At 42.3% G+C, this 16,706-nt stretch overlaps 2 non-coding genes and 1 pseudogene across 2 annotated transcripts; 1 reads left to right on the top strand and 2 right to left on the bottom strand.

Annotated features, from left to right (window-relative positions):
- Window positions 1-2,082: 2,082 nt before the first annotated feature.
- On the top strand, window positions 2,083-2,155 carry TRNAK-UUU. Its single transcript has one exon. It is a non-coding gene; the product is annotated as a tRNA-Lys (tRNA).
- Window positions 2,156-9,796: 7,641 nt separating this feature from the next.
- On the bottom strand, window positions 9,797-12,343 carry LOC125531709 (annotated as a pseudogene).
- Window positions 12,344-14,366: 2,023 nt separating this feature from the next.
- On the bottom strand, window positions 14,367-14,437 carry TRNAC-GCA. The gene has a single exon. It is a non-coding gene; the product is annotated as a tRNA-Cys (tRNA).
- Between the last annotated feature and the right edge of the window lie 2,269 nt (window positions 14,438-16,706).

The raw sequence follows: 16,706 nt of genomic DNA, 5'->3' as shown, positions 1-16,706 counted from the left end.
TCACATATAGTTGTAGTGCCTAATCCAAGGCAAGGGGATAAGTGCTTGCATAGGTTAGGTTGAGATAAACTCTATATTTCCAGTATTTAACGCATCTGTATTGACTGGCAATAGGAGTAGATTTCTGCCTATTCCAAATTCTTCAATAAGACCGATACGATTGATTGGTCTGTGTGTTTCTCTTATTACTTTTTTGTATCCCCTGTTCCTCGAATACAATTCGATCCTTCTGCGGCCAAATCTCAATTTGTGGAAAGCCTTCGATGGCTTCCTTATGAAAACATCCATTTGTATATGGGTATAGACGGTCTTTCATTATTATTCGTGATATTGACTTGTTTCCTGGGCCAAGTCAGCCTATAAGTAAGTAGGGCTGAAGACAATTTGTTTGTTAGTTTTTCAATATTACACCTTCTATGCTTAGAGTAAGTGGAAATGACCTCCTTGATCAGCAAGTAAGTGAGCGGTAGTTCAGTCTCCGACAAGTGAGGCCAAATAGCCCCAGATGTCCGTTTTCTTCTAAACTAGCTGCTCTCGCTTGACTCTTCTAGTGAGCAAGCAAACTGGTCGGGGAACAGGGCCAGATCAAAGTAAGGAATGGGAATAGCACTCACTCATTGAAGGTAAGCCAGAAACAGGGGTTGTCCACTCCCTTACTTAATTTCTAGTCCATCTTTTCGTGCCCCAAAGGAGAAGTAAAGCAATAATGAGGGAACTTGACCCACACCTGATGAAAGAGTTTGGTAGCTCGAAGGAAGCAGAAGCAAAACTTGCTTTCTTTCTGTCCCAACCTCTAAGGGTTCCTCCCTGTATGACATAGTCCATTGGATTGGGGCAATGGTACGCACCTATGTTTGGTGTCCCCTCTCTCACTTCCTCGTCAGATCCTGGTCCCAAAGGGCAATACATTGAGTCGGAAAGACGGGGGGCTTTCATAAATTCCATTTTGTAGCCAAACAAGCCCCTGGATCATCTCTCATAGCTGGAGAATCAGAGTCAAGTTAGGTGCAAAAGAGGGGGTTGACATCATTCATCATGATTGGATCAATCAGACTCCCCCCACAGGAAATGCCAAGGGGCGCCCTTTCTCATTATCATCTACCGCCCATTTCTTCATCATCTGCTGCTGCCTTAAGTGCGTAAAGTAGGCTCAGCTTCTTAGGTTTCTAAATATCTTGTAGTAGCTGAAGGTAGTCCAATCCGCTTGTTAGATTGAATTGAATCTTATATAACCTACATAGATAAAGAGAAAATCATAATAGTCTAAGTGGACCTCTCAAAGGTATAAATAAGTAGACATTAGTCTTATTGGTTCGGTCTTTTTCTTTTTTTGTTATGATGCCCACATTTCATACTTCTCAATTCTTATTTATTCAAGGGTTCGTATGTACTGAGTGACTCTAGGTCTATTCAGATGCATCTTCAAGAGAGCTTTATTCGGCCTTTGTATGACCGTCTTCCCTTCCTGTCTATCTCCTTCGGTCACGTAGTTCTGCTTCTGATGTCGGAGGAGCAGGGTGGGATAGAAGGGTAGTTTCTGAGTTCGAGATGTCTGAGCTTGGAGGTTCCGCTTATCTAATGTGATAATAAAGCAACAAGAAATGTCGCTCCCGTGCGCTCATCCCTTGCTTGTTCTTGAGCACTAGTCATTCATCCCTAGCTGGGTTCTTGGGATATCTTGATTCTCTTTATGGTGATGTAAGGGTCGGCAACAATGAATAAGGAATCGATCGGAAGTTCGTGCCAATCGATCTTCTGTAGGAGTAGGAGGTAGCGCGAAGCCCCTCTTTCTTTGTTTAGAAGAGTGCTGGACCTCCACAACGTCAAACCATAGAACACAGCTCCTTTCGGTCGAACCCTAGGAAAGACGACTTTACCTTTTTCGTAGATAGTCTGAGTTTGAGCTACTGTAGTCTCCCCCGTTGACCTTCTTTTTAGATAGAATCCTCAATGAGTGGAAAGGACTCCTAGACTTACTCCATAGTACTATACCATATAGAGTCGCACCCTTGTGATATGGTAAGAATAAAACGGGCCAGGTCGCCCTCTTTTCTTTTCCGCACCAAGCCTTCTTGTAAAATCGGGTGTATAGCTCAGTTGGTAGAGCATTGGGCTTTTAACCTAATGGTCGCAGGTTCAAGTCCTGCTATACCCAAAACAAAAAAAAACCAATCTTGTATTTGTAAGGATGCATAGTAGCCTTTAAAGAGCACTCTTTGGCCTTGAGAAAAGCCCCTTTCTCATCAACATCTCGACTTTGCTCGTTGTTGAGGTAAGTATAAAGGAGATCAGATCTGTCCCGGGAATCGAAGGATATAGAAATATGGAATCGAGCACAGATTATAGGAAACAAGCAAACATAACAGGTTGGATCCCATCTTTAACTGCACAGAGCAGCAACCTACTATTGATTGATGATCTTACCTTCTTGAGAGTCGAGGAACAGCAGATGAGATAGCCGAAAGGGGGGACCCCAGGTAATAGGTTTCCTTTTCCGGTTTAGGCTTGAGATAAATCTGGAACTGAACTGAGCACTCCACAAGTATGGATTGGATTGTTTCATTCTGATACCAACTTTCATGCTGGAAGATAAGGTTGCCATACTGGGAAAGGGGGTAAGGAAATAGGATCCCCTCTCTTCTCTACAGGAATGAACTTCTCCTCGCCGACCACTGGCACTATACTTAGGTTAGGCGCAATAGGTGACTTAGGTTGGGTTGCCTGGATCAATCCTACAAGGAATAGCTCTCTTTCCTTTTAATGGAACACTCACTAGATTCTGCTAAATAAGGATAACTGCAAAGATAAGCCGGGTCATCTGAAAATCCAGGAAATATTTCCTTGATTTTCTGCATGGCATATTTCGTATCATTTCACAACCTACTTTTTTCTTAGTTAGATACTATAGCACCTTCCCTTCATGGGGAGATGTTTATATACCATCTAAATTCATTCATTCATTACTTACTTGCTCTTCTTTCCCAGTGATCGGAATAGGGATTTCCATGGATTGTAGGCCCTCGATTGTAATGATGGTATCAATGAAAGATGAAATGACATGATACTATTTAAAGCAATGGTTGATAGAGCGAGGTTTAACCTTGATTGGGTAGACCGAGAAGCAAACCACTAAGAAACCTTGATTCGGAAAAGCAAGTCAGGAATACGATGGCGATGCAGCAACGATACGCATTCCCGCAAGGGGCAATTCCTGCTCCGTTTTATTCGCTGCTTGCTACTTTCTAAAATGGAAGATAAGATGAATGAATGAATAGATTGCATTTTTTTTCTAGTTCAATCTATAGTCTAGATTCCATTCCCTCGATCCACTCTCATTTAAATGATGGGATTGGGCCATACCAACCTTCACTTAGTCTTAATAAAATATTGTTTCATATCTTCAAGGATTGGGAGGAGGTGGCGTAAAAAGGAAGGAAAAAGGAATTCGAAATTTGTCCCTTCCCACAGAATCATCAGGCTTAACTTTCCTTACTTTCCCAACCCCGCTACTTAAAAATAACTCTTTTGTTTTGAGACTAGCTAGTCGCTATGGTTTGTGGGAAAACTCTTCTCTCTCTGGTCTCACTTCGAGTCCTTCTAGAAGTAAATAAAGGAAATGCTTATTCAAACAAAAGAGAAGGTCGGTGCCGTACTCAAACCAAATCAGAAGGGAGATACTCACTCGGATGGAAGAATCCCAGGTCGGTCCCATACCCGAACAAAGGCTAGACCGAAGGTCCCGTCCCATGGGTTAGGTGCTTAGCTGAAGGTGGAAGGCAAAGCCAAGGAAAGAGAAAGGGTTGAAAGACAATATAGAAGAATTCAATCTCCCCTATTTGTTCCATTCTCAATGGTTGGTCAAGTTGAGATGAACTGCGAGAATCTATATATGGACTTCAAAGTCAATCAACCCATGCAAGGAAACTCGAAGGAATTTGTTTTTTTATGGATTCAAGCAAAGAATGAGAAGTATGGCTTGGCTAGGGAAGCAGTAGTTGTGGCAGAGGTCGAGCTTTGAGATGAGAAGAGGGCTGAGTCGTCAAGCTGTCATTCCAATATCACGTATCACCGATCAGCCTATTCGAGAGGAGCTGCTTGCCTTGCCCACTTCAATAAGGAAGACTCCATCCATCTAACCCAGAAGCGAGTGGTAAAGTCACCCTTTGGCTAAAAAAATGATTTGTATGTGTGGCGCAACACACACCTCTGCAAAAGAAGAGAAAGAACGGAAAGAAGCAGGCCCACAAGACGACAAGTGGATTGAATATCCTTTGCTTTCGTCACCGGTGCTATTGAATCCGCATTTAGAAGAAAGAGCTCCGGACTGAATTGCTTTGAGTGGGCCTTGCCCATTAATTAGATCAGCTGAGTAAGCCAAGAAAGACGAAAGCGATGGATGTATGTATGTGACAAAGAGAACTTATCAACATGAAAGCCAGCCTGTTCCCTAAATATCTTAGGAAGCGAAGAAGACAGAAAAAAGTTCGGTAATCTTCTCCCTTTGGTAGGGATTTACCCAAGGCACTGATATTATGAGTCTCTCGATTATACGTGAAATAGGGAGTTCAAGGTCTTATTCGTCTTTCTTGGCCTATGTGAATATGAGCCAATTCCGGAAAGTGAATAATTCACTATTGAAAGTGCAAGTCGATGTTCCTGATATGAAAGTGAAAGTGGAGTGAAATCTGGATATGAAGGTTCAAGTCCAGTTCCAATATGGATATAAAAGTGTTGTTCAATCATCGAAAGTGATCTCTCTTTTGTTGTTCTCTTTTATTCTGCTTTTCTTTTTTCTTTCGTTGGAGTCGGGTTCTTAAGACAGGAGTGGAAATCGGGTTTTCTGTATATCTCTCTTCCAGAGAAGTAAGTTTGTTCGAGATCAAAAGAGTGCCCTCGAGAGACTGGACTGATAGTAACAGTAGTGCGCCTTCAGTTGAGGAGAACTGTTCACAAGCAGTGGTTATGAGCTCTTTCTTGTGGAGGTTCAGAATAGGTAATTCCTTCACTTCAGTTGCACTAGTGGATTGAATAACCTTTTCTTTAGTTCTAACAAAGTGCATGTGTTGTTGGTTAATAAAAACACGAGTTTCGATAGGCTGGAGGAAAGATACTATAAGCAGGACAAAGAAAGACCCTATAAGAGACCGGAACTCAATACGATTCAACCAATCAAAATTGCTTTGCTAAAGATACCCATTCCGTTGTTCCTTTACCGGCAACAACTATTGAATAACAACCTTCGCTTTGCTTTCGCATCAGATCTCGGCATTAGAAAATCTAATAATAGAGTAGATCCCGGGGCGTACCTAATGGTTTCATTGATTTGAATGGATAGATCCGTTGTACCATTGTAGGAATCCTCATACGATGTACGAATCCCGTGGAGGAAGTGGGGAAACAAATCCAATTATTTGATTTTGATAGGAGCAGTGCCTGTATTGAGGGTTTCTCTATCTCTTCACTCATGAAGTTAATACAAGTGAGGATTGATTTTAGTTATTCACATAAGAAATAAGAGGAATAAATAATCTCAGGGAAGACAGGCTTTCTCGCTCTCGGCACATCTTCGCTAGGGATTCTTCTCTACCTTCTTGCATTGCGATGCCATCAAGTCTTTCCTGGGGAATAAGGTCAATACAATACTCTTGGAAAAGCAAGCTATAGCAGATCCTTGAGTATAGAGAAAAAGGAATGGAGTTTCATTACCTCTCTACGCACATCAAGTATAATACCTTTGTGAGCCCCTATGGAAATGGGTGATGTGTTCTCTTTACAATGGGGGTGATCCTGGTTTCCAAAAGCTGCTGGTTGGTTGTATCTTTTTCTATTGGCAATCCCCAATCCGTTGCTTGTTCATTACGAACAAAAGAAGCCGGTACTAGTTCTGGTGTTTATCCAGCGGAGGCTCGTATCTCTTCCATGTGAGACCAGCGACCTCAGATCATCCCGGACATATGTGCTGGAATAGCTTCGTTATGAGTTGAAGTAGCCTCAGCTACTATTCCTACTAAGGAGGAGTCGCCTTTTTCAATTCCCTCCCTTTTGCAATCCCATGTTTATGTAAGGAAGCTGCTTTAGAGTATTGGCAAAAAACATTACATGCAGGTCCAGATCTCCTTGCGTTCGTTGGTGGTTGACTACGGGGAAAGGGCAGAATAGCAACAGTGAGGACGCATACCACCCAAAGAAAGACGTGAAAACCTTCTTCGTATCCAAAAGCCCCTTTTAGTCTGTCTGGCCTTAGTATTTATGATACATAATCGCATCTTCTCCCCCTTTCTCGTATCTCCATAGAAGTAAGTACTGGTATGATCGGAACTAGTATTTAGATATATGTGACCCTCTAGCGGTTTGACTCCATTGATGGTATACGGAACTTCCTGCCTATGAAAGGTCGAGTCCATAAATCAAGCTTGTAGAAAAAGCGAGTACCGGTATTGGATGGTGATGGTGAGGATGACTAACCTCGCTCTTGCAACCATGAATATTTTATAGATACTACGAGCATATACCTTCTTCCGAAGGGTCCCCGTCCTATCTTTTTCACCTTCCGCTCTGGTATCGACTATTGGTGGGTTGTAACGTGAACCTATGGATCTCAATGAACAACTTCGATACCACAAAAAGGATGGGCAAGGAAGACAGCAGGTGTTGAGCCAAAGCCCTAGTTCATACACAATCATAATGTTGGTCAACCATCCGAACCAGGATTCCTGTTATTCATACAAAGGAACAAGAAAAGAAGAAGTGTGGGATAGATGGTTTTTGAGTTGGGCATGATGAAAGCGGGTACAATGGCATTACTTGGAAGCTATTATGTCCTATCTTGGCTTTAGCAATAAGCTTGTGCGACTGATGACTCCCTCCATCCCTGGCATCGCCAAGGCTAATGGATAAGGTTTTGTCGCACCTTAATCGAACCGCATGCGGAGTTCAGCTCCTAAGAAAATAATAAGAAATATCTAGTTTTGTTTCATAAGTGGCGAGCCAAGGAATAAGAATACCGCCCCCTGGTCTTTATTTCAAAAGCGGATTCAGCGCTGCAAGAAATAGAATTATACATAGATTGACTTGTAAAGAAAGATGAACCGAACAGTGCTAAGCAAAGAAAAACTCTCTTATTTCTATGCTCGATTCAATCTCTACTCATCTGCTTTTAGTTCTGCTTTCTGTATACGAAGTTCGAGCTTTTCGAGCTGCTCAGTTCTCGCTATGTCATTTCTTGGTTTTTAGTGCATTCACTCAATTCTCTGTGAAGTCCATGGACATGTTGTGGTTCATTGCAGAGAACAGCCATCACATGGATCAAGCTATAAGGAATCACCCACGAGCAAGGGCAAGTCTCAATTACGGTAGGAATGGAATACACCAATCATAACTCTGGTTTGGTGCCTAATTCCCTAAGTAGTTAGTGAAACTTCCAGCTGGACTGACTGGATTTAGAGCTTAATGCTCCTATCTTTGAACTAGAATCTTAGCGCTTATTTCACGAAGATAGCTACTTTAGTTGATATAAGAATGCGTACTTTGGACCCATAGGATCTACTCTACTTGAATGCCAATCCAATCTCATTCCCAATAAGAATTCCTAATCCCTAAATCCAAGCAAGGCATGATTGTTAGTCAGGATAACTAGCTTATGTATCGCATTAAGAAGTACCGACTATGCTTTTTTCCATACTTTTTTTGCAGTACTTCCGTAAAGCTACCCCATTTTAATAAGATAGGGATTCGAGATATCAGCATTTTCACAGGTCCTTGTCAAGCTGCAGCAGAATCAAATTCGAGTATAGCATCATTCAGTTGGAGTTCTGAAATAATCTGGATCCCCTTTGCTATTTTAGCAATCTCTGCTGCTCAGTTTCATCCCTTTCTGAGGTAGAAAACCCATCCATATATGTACGAGTGAGAGATGTCTTCCGTGCCGGAGAACCGTCTTCTCTCCCTCCTTAGGAAAAGGAGATCTAGGTAGAGGAGGTAGAAAATAATAGATATCGTCTATTCTATTAACTAGTCATCAAAAAGCAACCTATATCGAGGTCAAGTTTGATGGGTGAAGTGGATTATTAGATCCCCGGCTTACCATTAGGAAGAAAGCTTAGCCGCCGACATCAATGTGTTAAGCACATAGGATATATTCGGCGAAAGTCAGTAAGAAGTAGAGTGAATTCTAAAACTCCAGCATTTAGGCCCGGATAGAATGGCTCCTCAAGATTAGAATCATTTGGCCTAACCTTTAAGAAAAGTCAACATATTTTCATCCGAGTCGTACTAAAGGCAGGTAGACCGAACACACGGCACCTGTCCCAATGACTGGTACACTGACGGTGGCTTATTGGTTCCTTCCTCCCTTCCATCCTCAAGTCTTACTTTCCTTGATGCCTTAGTTTACTTGATGCCCGATTCATTCCTCCCTTTATTAAATCTCCCGTGCCATATTCTTTTTCAGGTTTGACATTACTTCCCTTTCCTATCTTTTTACTTTTCTCAAAGACGTAAGATTCTTCAAAATCCCTTTCGCAGATCCCTTTGATTCCAGGTTCAGATCCATCTATCTCTTCTCTCCCTTTCTTTGAACCTTTGTTATTCCTTCTCAAATAGGACATGTATGTTCCCCTTGATGAGGGATACTCTTCATTATTATGAATAGGTTACTCTATCAAAAACATTCTATCCAATTCCCTGAATCATTCACTATCATAGTCAGTCTCACCTTGGTCTAGTTGAGGGACACTAACATCACCATCTGCACTGAGAAATATCTGAGATTTCTCAGGGTTCACAGGCATGCCCCCGCCACCACGCTCTATCACTGAAATAAATCCAGTTAGATTCACGTACCTTAAGATGTCCAGAATTTTACGACAATCAAGGCAATATGAATCATGGCATTTTGAAGCTAGAAGGACATTGGTGTCCCATCTTGTATAAAGAACACCTTCATACCGGCTCAGGACCTCCCTATCAAATTGATGTTGAAAAAAGAGATGTAGGAGCACGTCACTCAATTCACCTATCAATGGTATGCAATTTGAATGCGGAATTTGGAGTTTAGTGTCGGCATTATATATTGGAAGAGATATAAATTCCTTTAAGATATGCGAAATCACCCCCAGATTGTATAGAAATTTTAATGTATTCCATAGACATGGAGTAGAAACATAGTGGTTACTATGACTCAAATCCACACAAACTATTTTATCTACACCCCTTTTACCATCCCAGAACTCCTCGTGGAAACTCACCATTTCATTATAATGAGTTAATCTAGGCGGAAGATTGTTTCTTCTCCATATAAACTCCTGCATTAAGATATTCGCTAATGCTTTCAAAAGTAGTACATTTTCTGAAAGGGATGGGGCAGCCATACAAGGCCAATCACCAGCATTGATGAGTGGGCGCCTGGCACAACAATACCCAAGCTCATCTTGCCTTTCAAGAGTGAAATGTTCCTGCATAGTCATACCTTTCCCACCATATTTATAGGCTTTGTATACCAATTTGGGATGCAATGAAGAATAACCTTCGTGTATATGTGACACCATGGTATCGATTGATGCAGGTAAGATGCCCCGCTCCCTCCACATATCATTCGAATTATAGAGTCTCTTGACCTCATTAATCAATTTAAGTTTCCAAAAACTACGATGAAATCTCTGGCGAAAACTGACGTTGTGATTACTTCTAGATCCAATGAAAACTTTCGAGATAATACAAAAAGTGGTCATCATTTCTTCCTCTTGGTAAGTTGGCTGGTTCCTTCCCATTCTTTCTTCTTTCCACTAATCTAATGGTTTCATTCTCCCATCGAGAGGTTATGATACTAGCAAGAGTCCTATTCTTCTCCTCTCGATCCTACCTTGGGTTATGTTTGACAGGGATGGTCAGTGAACTTCTATTGGTTTCAAAGGAGGATAGAGATCCATTGGGGAAGGCTCGAAAGGTTATTCGATATCAAAGGTTGACCCTCGATGCGCCGCAGCCACTATTTTGTCTCCTTTTATGCAATTATGAATGAAACTTTCTCGATTCCAATGCAACTTATCCTTTTGAAGTTGACGTAACAAACTATGCGAGCCTGCCGATGAAGCCAATAGAAATCCTATCCGAATAATAAAAATAACAGGCAATTTCATTATGGTGGTATACCAGCCGCCAGTTTTGGAACTTCCAGTTCCAATCAGAGCATATAGATCCGTAAATGGATTTGTATGTATAGCCACTGCAGTCGTGCTCCTCGTTTCTCGAATGGAAAAAAGTATCTTCTTTCTGGGAACATGCTAAACCAGAAATTCTTATGTTCGTGATTCTTCATCCATCGATGCAGAAAATCTTCCAGTTTTCCATTCTCATATGAGGCAGGAAAGTTTATCGGCAACAGGTTGGCATGAAGTGATTCATCATGTTCAAACATGAACCTTTCACTCGTTGGGGACGGATTATAAATCATCAAATTCCCACAAATGGAATGAGAAGTGGGTCCATGTAAATGATCGAGACCTCGCAAACAACAACGTTCCTTCCCCATATGGAGTTTGGGACCCAAGGGCAATCGTTGAGTGAACTGTATCTTATTCGTATTAGTTGACCTAAGCCGCACCATTATTGCAGGGGTGGGGCTCGGCCTCCGAACCGTATGTGGGACAAGTTTCTGCCTCATACAGCTTGGGCCGAAGACCGGGGAAGTTGAGGAGAGATGGGGAGACCCAACTGCTGCCGGTCGGGACGGACAAGAAAGGGGGCAGGGATAAGCTTGTGAAGAAGCAAGCTTATTGCCCCACCCCCCAAAGACAAACCGACCCAGCAAGAAAACGTATGTGCAAGGCAACAAAGCGCTCATCCCTTGTTTGTTGCTTCGCGTTCTTTCTATTCCATCCCAGTCCATTCCGGGATAGGCGGCTAATATAATATGTGCAGTAGTCGTCGTCTGACCAATCGGCTCGGACACCAGACCACTTGTGCCCGCGCATTCTGTCTCGCCCTAAATGGAATGTCTCTCTTAGTTATGTTGTGCCCCGACCCGAGTCCCCACGTCCGCTTTTATCCGCCCGCAACCCGGCCAACACAACATTAGGGCCGTCCCCCCTCCATTCTATGCTGACCCAGGACGGGGCTCGCTTTTTGGGTAGCCCGTTCCCACCGTGCTCACGGCCCGGCTGGCCTGCCAGCGGTAGTGGGAATTCTCCCATTCCCTGGTCAAAAAAGGGTTGGTTGGATGCGGGATCTACTCCACGAGGAGCGGTGCGGACGTAGATGATATCATCATGACCTATCTTTGCGTACCGCTAGGGATGCTTAACGCCACTTCGCCAACTGGCATTACCTGCACTTTCGTGTCTCTCAGTTTGGTCAGCACTGGGTGTTTCCGAGCAGCGAGGCTTACACCCATTCGCATTAATTCATCCAAAGTTCCTTACCCTTATGCACGAATTTTGGAATAAGCCATCTTCCTATCAAGGTTAAGGAGTCAACTGAGCATCTCAGCGGCAGGATTGAATACCTGGATCGAATCAGAGTTCACGCCGCCCACCCTGAACAAATAGAATAGGAGGCGTGGGCCACAGGTCGCACATAAGCCATCGGGTCGCACGATAGAAGAACACCCAACATAAAGATGCACACTCCTCCATGTGAAATAGAAAGATTCATCTTCACTTTTTTGTAGTAGTCACGACCAACAGCCATCAGCAGTCGGCTCGTTGGTAAGGCGAGAGCTTCAAGCCCGCTTTCTGGTGGGACACCCCCCAAACAAGCACCACTCGACGAGGGGGGCGGGGAAAGCTATAGGCCCAAAACCTTCGACCCTTCTTTCTATATGGGGGTGCCCGGGGTACCTCATCTTGTCATTTTGTTGCTCATTCCCCTTAGGCCGAAGTGTTTGGCCTTTACTTCGGAGCACCCGCTCACGCTTCGCTGACCTATCATGTGGTAAAGAGAAGAGAGTACGAAAGAATTATAAACAGAGCAGACCGCAGAAATATTCTAAATATGACAACTCCCCCATGGATTCAATAATAAGGAAATGAAGAACGGGAACGAAATGAAATAAAGCATTTCTAGCGGATGAGCTTCTCTCCATTTTGTCTAGTAATAGAATAGGGCGGCTTGCTTTGACCAACACTCCACTTTTTGCTCTATCCATGGAGCATATGAATTTCCTTAAATGTAGATAGACCAAAAAAGGGAATCAAGGCATAGGAATAGGAATTATAGTACCATTGGAAGAAGAGGCACTAGTGGGAACATCTCTACTGCCGAACCATTTCAATAGTATGGGTGCTGTCGTGCCACAGGGCACGACCATGGAAGTAATGAAAAAGAAGAAGTTATGTAGTTGGACCATCTGCTCTATCCGTTCGATTTAAGCTTCTCCAGCGAAGATGAGACGCTAAAAATGAAAGTGTTCGCAACGCATACCTAAAAAGGGTACCTATGTTGCCGACCATTAATGACTAGTTCGAAGACATGGAGCAGGGGCACGTGCCAAGAAAGATTTGTTACTTTCCCTATGGTTTTCGAATGTTTTCAATAAAACCTTCTCATAGAAGTATTTTCACAAAGTTTTTGGTAATATTAGTACATGATATTCGAACCCTTCCTTTTATTAAGTTCAAATTCTTATTCTTATTATTATCTTATTATTCTTTTTTTGATGTATATGCGTTAGACACAATCTACTAATTGATCTATATTCTGATACCCTACTATATCATAGTCTCTACTACTAGTATTTTTAATACCTCAGGAGCTCATGAGACTCTTTTAGTGAAATTCATAAGTCTCAATTCCCAAGCGATCGCACCAAAAACTCGAGTTCCTTTTGGATTTCCTATTTGATCAATGACAACCGTCATCATATCGTATTACCATACCATTTTCACGTTTGAGTTCTTTACATGTACGTACAATTACAGCTCGTCTTACTTCTGTCTGATCTTTCTAGAGGCATTTTGGGCACTGCTTCTTTGATTACAGCAACAATAACGTCACCAATATGAGCATATCAGTGATTACCAGCTCCTAAGATTCGAATACATATCAATTCGATGGCCCCACTCCTTTGTTATCCGCTACGTTCAAAAGGGTCTGAGTGAGATGGATCTTGGAAGTCCGGTTTTTGATTGGACAGTGATCTCGGGCACGAGTGGTTGATCTTCGCGGGCCGTGAATGGCCATGGAAAGGAGTATTGATGTCAATATGTTCGAGCGAGAAGATTGGACGATGAAAGACGGATCCTTTGTGGTTTGAATAATAGGATGTGGTCTCGATATTGGGCTATGGGTTGATTGCTTTCTGTATGAGCCTCTTGTGATTGGGCTCTCGTGGGCGGATTACTCGATGTGTACTCATCTTCCAACAAAGAGGAGAAGACATAACCAGAAGAATTGTGAGAAATAAGTCAATTTATCAAGTTGAGGCATTTCGATTTGGATTTCAAATAAGAAAGACAGAAAAAGACTCCTGCGCCCTCGAGAGCATTGTCTTTCACTTACATTTCTTCCTGAAGTTGGCTCGAAGACCTGTCGAGGCTTGATTTTCCCAGTTATTACTCGAGCGCGCTGAGCCAACTTTGAACTAAGCTCAGGGGAGGGGTAGTAGGTATGCTTCAAACCCTCTGGCACCTTGAAGAACGATGGAACTAGATCGGGAAAGATGAATGGCCAATGAGGACAGGACAATGGGGGAAGTTGGTAATAGAGAATCCTCCCTTCTTCTTTGCTTTCATGCGTGAAAAAATCCAAAACTAACCATTGGAAACACATGGGCTACCGAGTAAGGACATTCATTTTATTTATTACTTTTACTTTTTTACTAAGTTATTCTAAAAGATAAGAGCTAACCGACCATCCTGATTGAATGTTTGAGCACTCCGAGTCTCTCGTGAGTATGGAAAGAAAGTCTCTTCTTTCCACAACTCCTAAATTTCCCATTAGCCTATCCAATCTAATTCCAGACAGAGTTAGTAGACCTTACTTTAGTGTAGGTAGTGTCAGATAATTAGGAAGTCTTGATAGTCTTTCGTATAATCTCTTCTTCAATCCCAAGAGCAAAAAAGGAATGTCCTTTAGGGACCTTTCGATATCAAGATTTCCGACCTCTTACTTTCGTAGTTTTGAATTGCGGAATAGAATCAATTATGAAATTCATAAGTATATATCCCTCATCCCTATTGGTATCGGTTTGGGCCACTACCCAGAACCCTGCCAGAGCCCTATTTTTAAGAAGAAATTGACAGTCTTTTTTAGAACTAGAACTATGGTAAAATCCAGTATCGACAGGCCTAGTTCTTTTCCTTTGCTTATGCAGGGCAAGAATTTGTCAAGTTCAATCAGTACAATAAGAAATCCTAAGTATTTTTTTGGTCAGGCGACACCCAGATTTGAACTGGGGATAAAGGATTTGCAGTCCCCTGCCTTACCGCTTGGCCATGCCACCAAATCCGATCCAAAATCGAGAAAAATCTTATTCATCCACATTATTTTACTAATTTTTATTCGTAGGAGGGGATTATTAAACCCTTTTTGATTTTTTAGATCGTTGAATCCCTTTGTACTTATCCCTTTCCAATCCCTTTTAATAAATTCATTCCTGTTTTTTATTGGACCAAGTTTTATTCTCTTTGATTGATTGTATCTCAAAACACACATTGCTTAAATACCTTCTCTTTCTATTGAAAAGAGAAAGGATTTCCAGTCACAGACTGCCAAATTTAGGAAAAATTGGAACCATTAACTATATTATTAGTTATTATTTGTTATTTTGATATTTTCTATTTGTTAGTAGTGAACGGTTCTAAAATGGGTATTGTATCCCAAATAATGTTTCCTTAATGGCATAACAAAATCAAATTGATTTACGGCTAATCAGTATCAATTAAAAAAAAGAGAATTATGATATTGATATAGTGTGACCTGACCCCTGTTGCTCCAAGTGAAATTCTTTCTAGGGTTCTTAAAGATATTCTCCATTTTTTCCCTTTCCCTACAATAAAGTATAGTCTGAAGGCTAGCACGCACCATTCCTCGCTTATGATAATCTAAGGCCAAAAAGAAAGAAGGCTCACACCATAATAATACATACCCTTTTTCCTCGATCGTCAAGGTCGTGGATTTGGATCGATTTCGGTTTTACGGGCTTCATACATTGTTAAGAAAAGTAGTCGGCATTGGAAAGCATCACGTTCTGGCCACACACAAAAGAAGTCTGTGGAAGGTATGGAATTTCTCGGCTAAAGGTCAGAAATAAAGCAATCGCCAGTGCTCTCGGTTCTAGCAACGAGTCTTTTCTCTGAGAATTAAGGAAAACAAACTAACCTTGTCTGTCTATGTTCACCTTGACATGAAAGACTCTTTTCCTAACCTGACTGTTCTACCTGGCTAGTTCACTTCACTTTTCGAGGGATCCTGGATTGGAGTTCACTTGTCTATGAGTGTCCGAACAGCTTCAGATCCTTCCAAGGCGCAGGGGTTCTCTCTCCATTCACTTTGAGCTGGGTTTCTTGTGATCTTTTTAGTAGTTTTTCCGTCCAATTTTATGGTAAATTAAGTCTTACACAACTGTCCCCAAGGATGTCCATTCCATTCAGCGGGGACTCCATCTCGCATTCGATCTCCCTCCTTTCCCCAAAAGAGTTGAGGTCTCTCTGGACTTCTCTTTTGCCTCTCTCCCAGATTCAGAAAAAGGGAGGAAGATGGCCTCTCGACGGGAGTGATTCCCCGAAAAGAGATCGTTCCCAGCATCCTCGAGTTCGTAGTCAAACTCACCTTCATCCACCTTTCATGGACTGGCGCGGGCAAGCGCCGATGTCTGGAGCAGGAGATGGAAGCTTGGGTTGAGGAGGCTGTCAACGAGTCATCAAAGGCGATAGATTGGTTATATTCGGATTCGTTTGATTTTGATTTTCTTTTTTTGGTTGTGAGAGGTCTGAGTCCACAGCTGGGGAAGAGTCGTCAGATGACAATTAAAGTAGGGGTCTGCCTCTTTCAAAGGGAAGCAAGAGTCTCATAGGGAAGGAGATCCTGCACAGACCAATCCCAATCAGGAAGAGAGTCTTGTTGTCAATGAAAGCAATTTTTCTATGTCACATATATGCCTATCTCGTGTTGTGAGCTATAAAGTACCCACGAGGGGTGGGTGGACCAAGAAAGAGGAAGGCGATTGGGTCCTTCCCATCCTCTGTGATGTCAGTCTCTTTGTCATTCTTTCACCCTTGCTGAGTAGCGAAGTGAGCATACTCAAGATCGAATTCATCAATCATTTGAGTTGGTACGAACATAGGAATCCAGACTCCGCTTGATTCGATCTTCAGTTTTGACCTTCATTAGTCAGGAAAAAGAAGAAGGACCCACTTATTCCACTCTGAGAGACTGAACCAGGCAACAAAAAAAGAAAAACTGAAGGCAGTTATCTTTCCATTCCAACTAAACTAAGTGAAAAAAGGGGGAGAACAAAATAGAAACACAGGAAGAAAGAAACTATGTCCAAACCAACGAGTCCTTTGGTCGACTCTAAAGAATGTATCGGGAGTTGGGAGTTAGCCGTCTCATAGGAGTGATAGCTGGGTTTTTCACGGAGTGTCTTCGTACGATTGAAAAAAAGAGTGCTCTAGGTCAGAGAAAACAAGAAGAAGATTGTTCACCAGTCTGTCTCCCGACCTCTTTAAAGCAGCTACCTACCGTGATCTGGTCTTGGGACAGCATTGGCA

This window comes from Triticum urartu, unplaced genomic scaffold, assembly GCF_003073215.2.
Source record: "Triticum urartu cultivar G1812 unplaced genomic scaffold, Tu2.1 TuUngrouped_contig_7923, whole genome shotgun sequence".
NCBI lineage: Eukaryota > Viridiplantae > Streptophyta > Magnoliopsida > Poales > Poaceae > Triticum > Triticum urartu.
The sequence above is the reverse complement of the archived record's forward strand: the minus strand, read 5'-3'. Positions and strand labels throughout refer to the sequence as shown.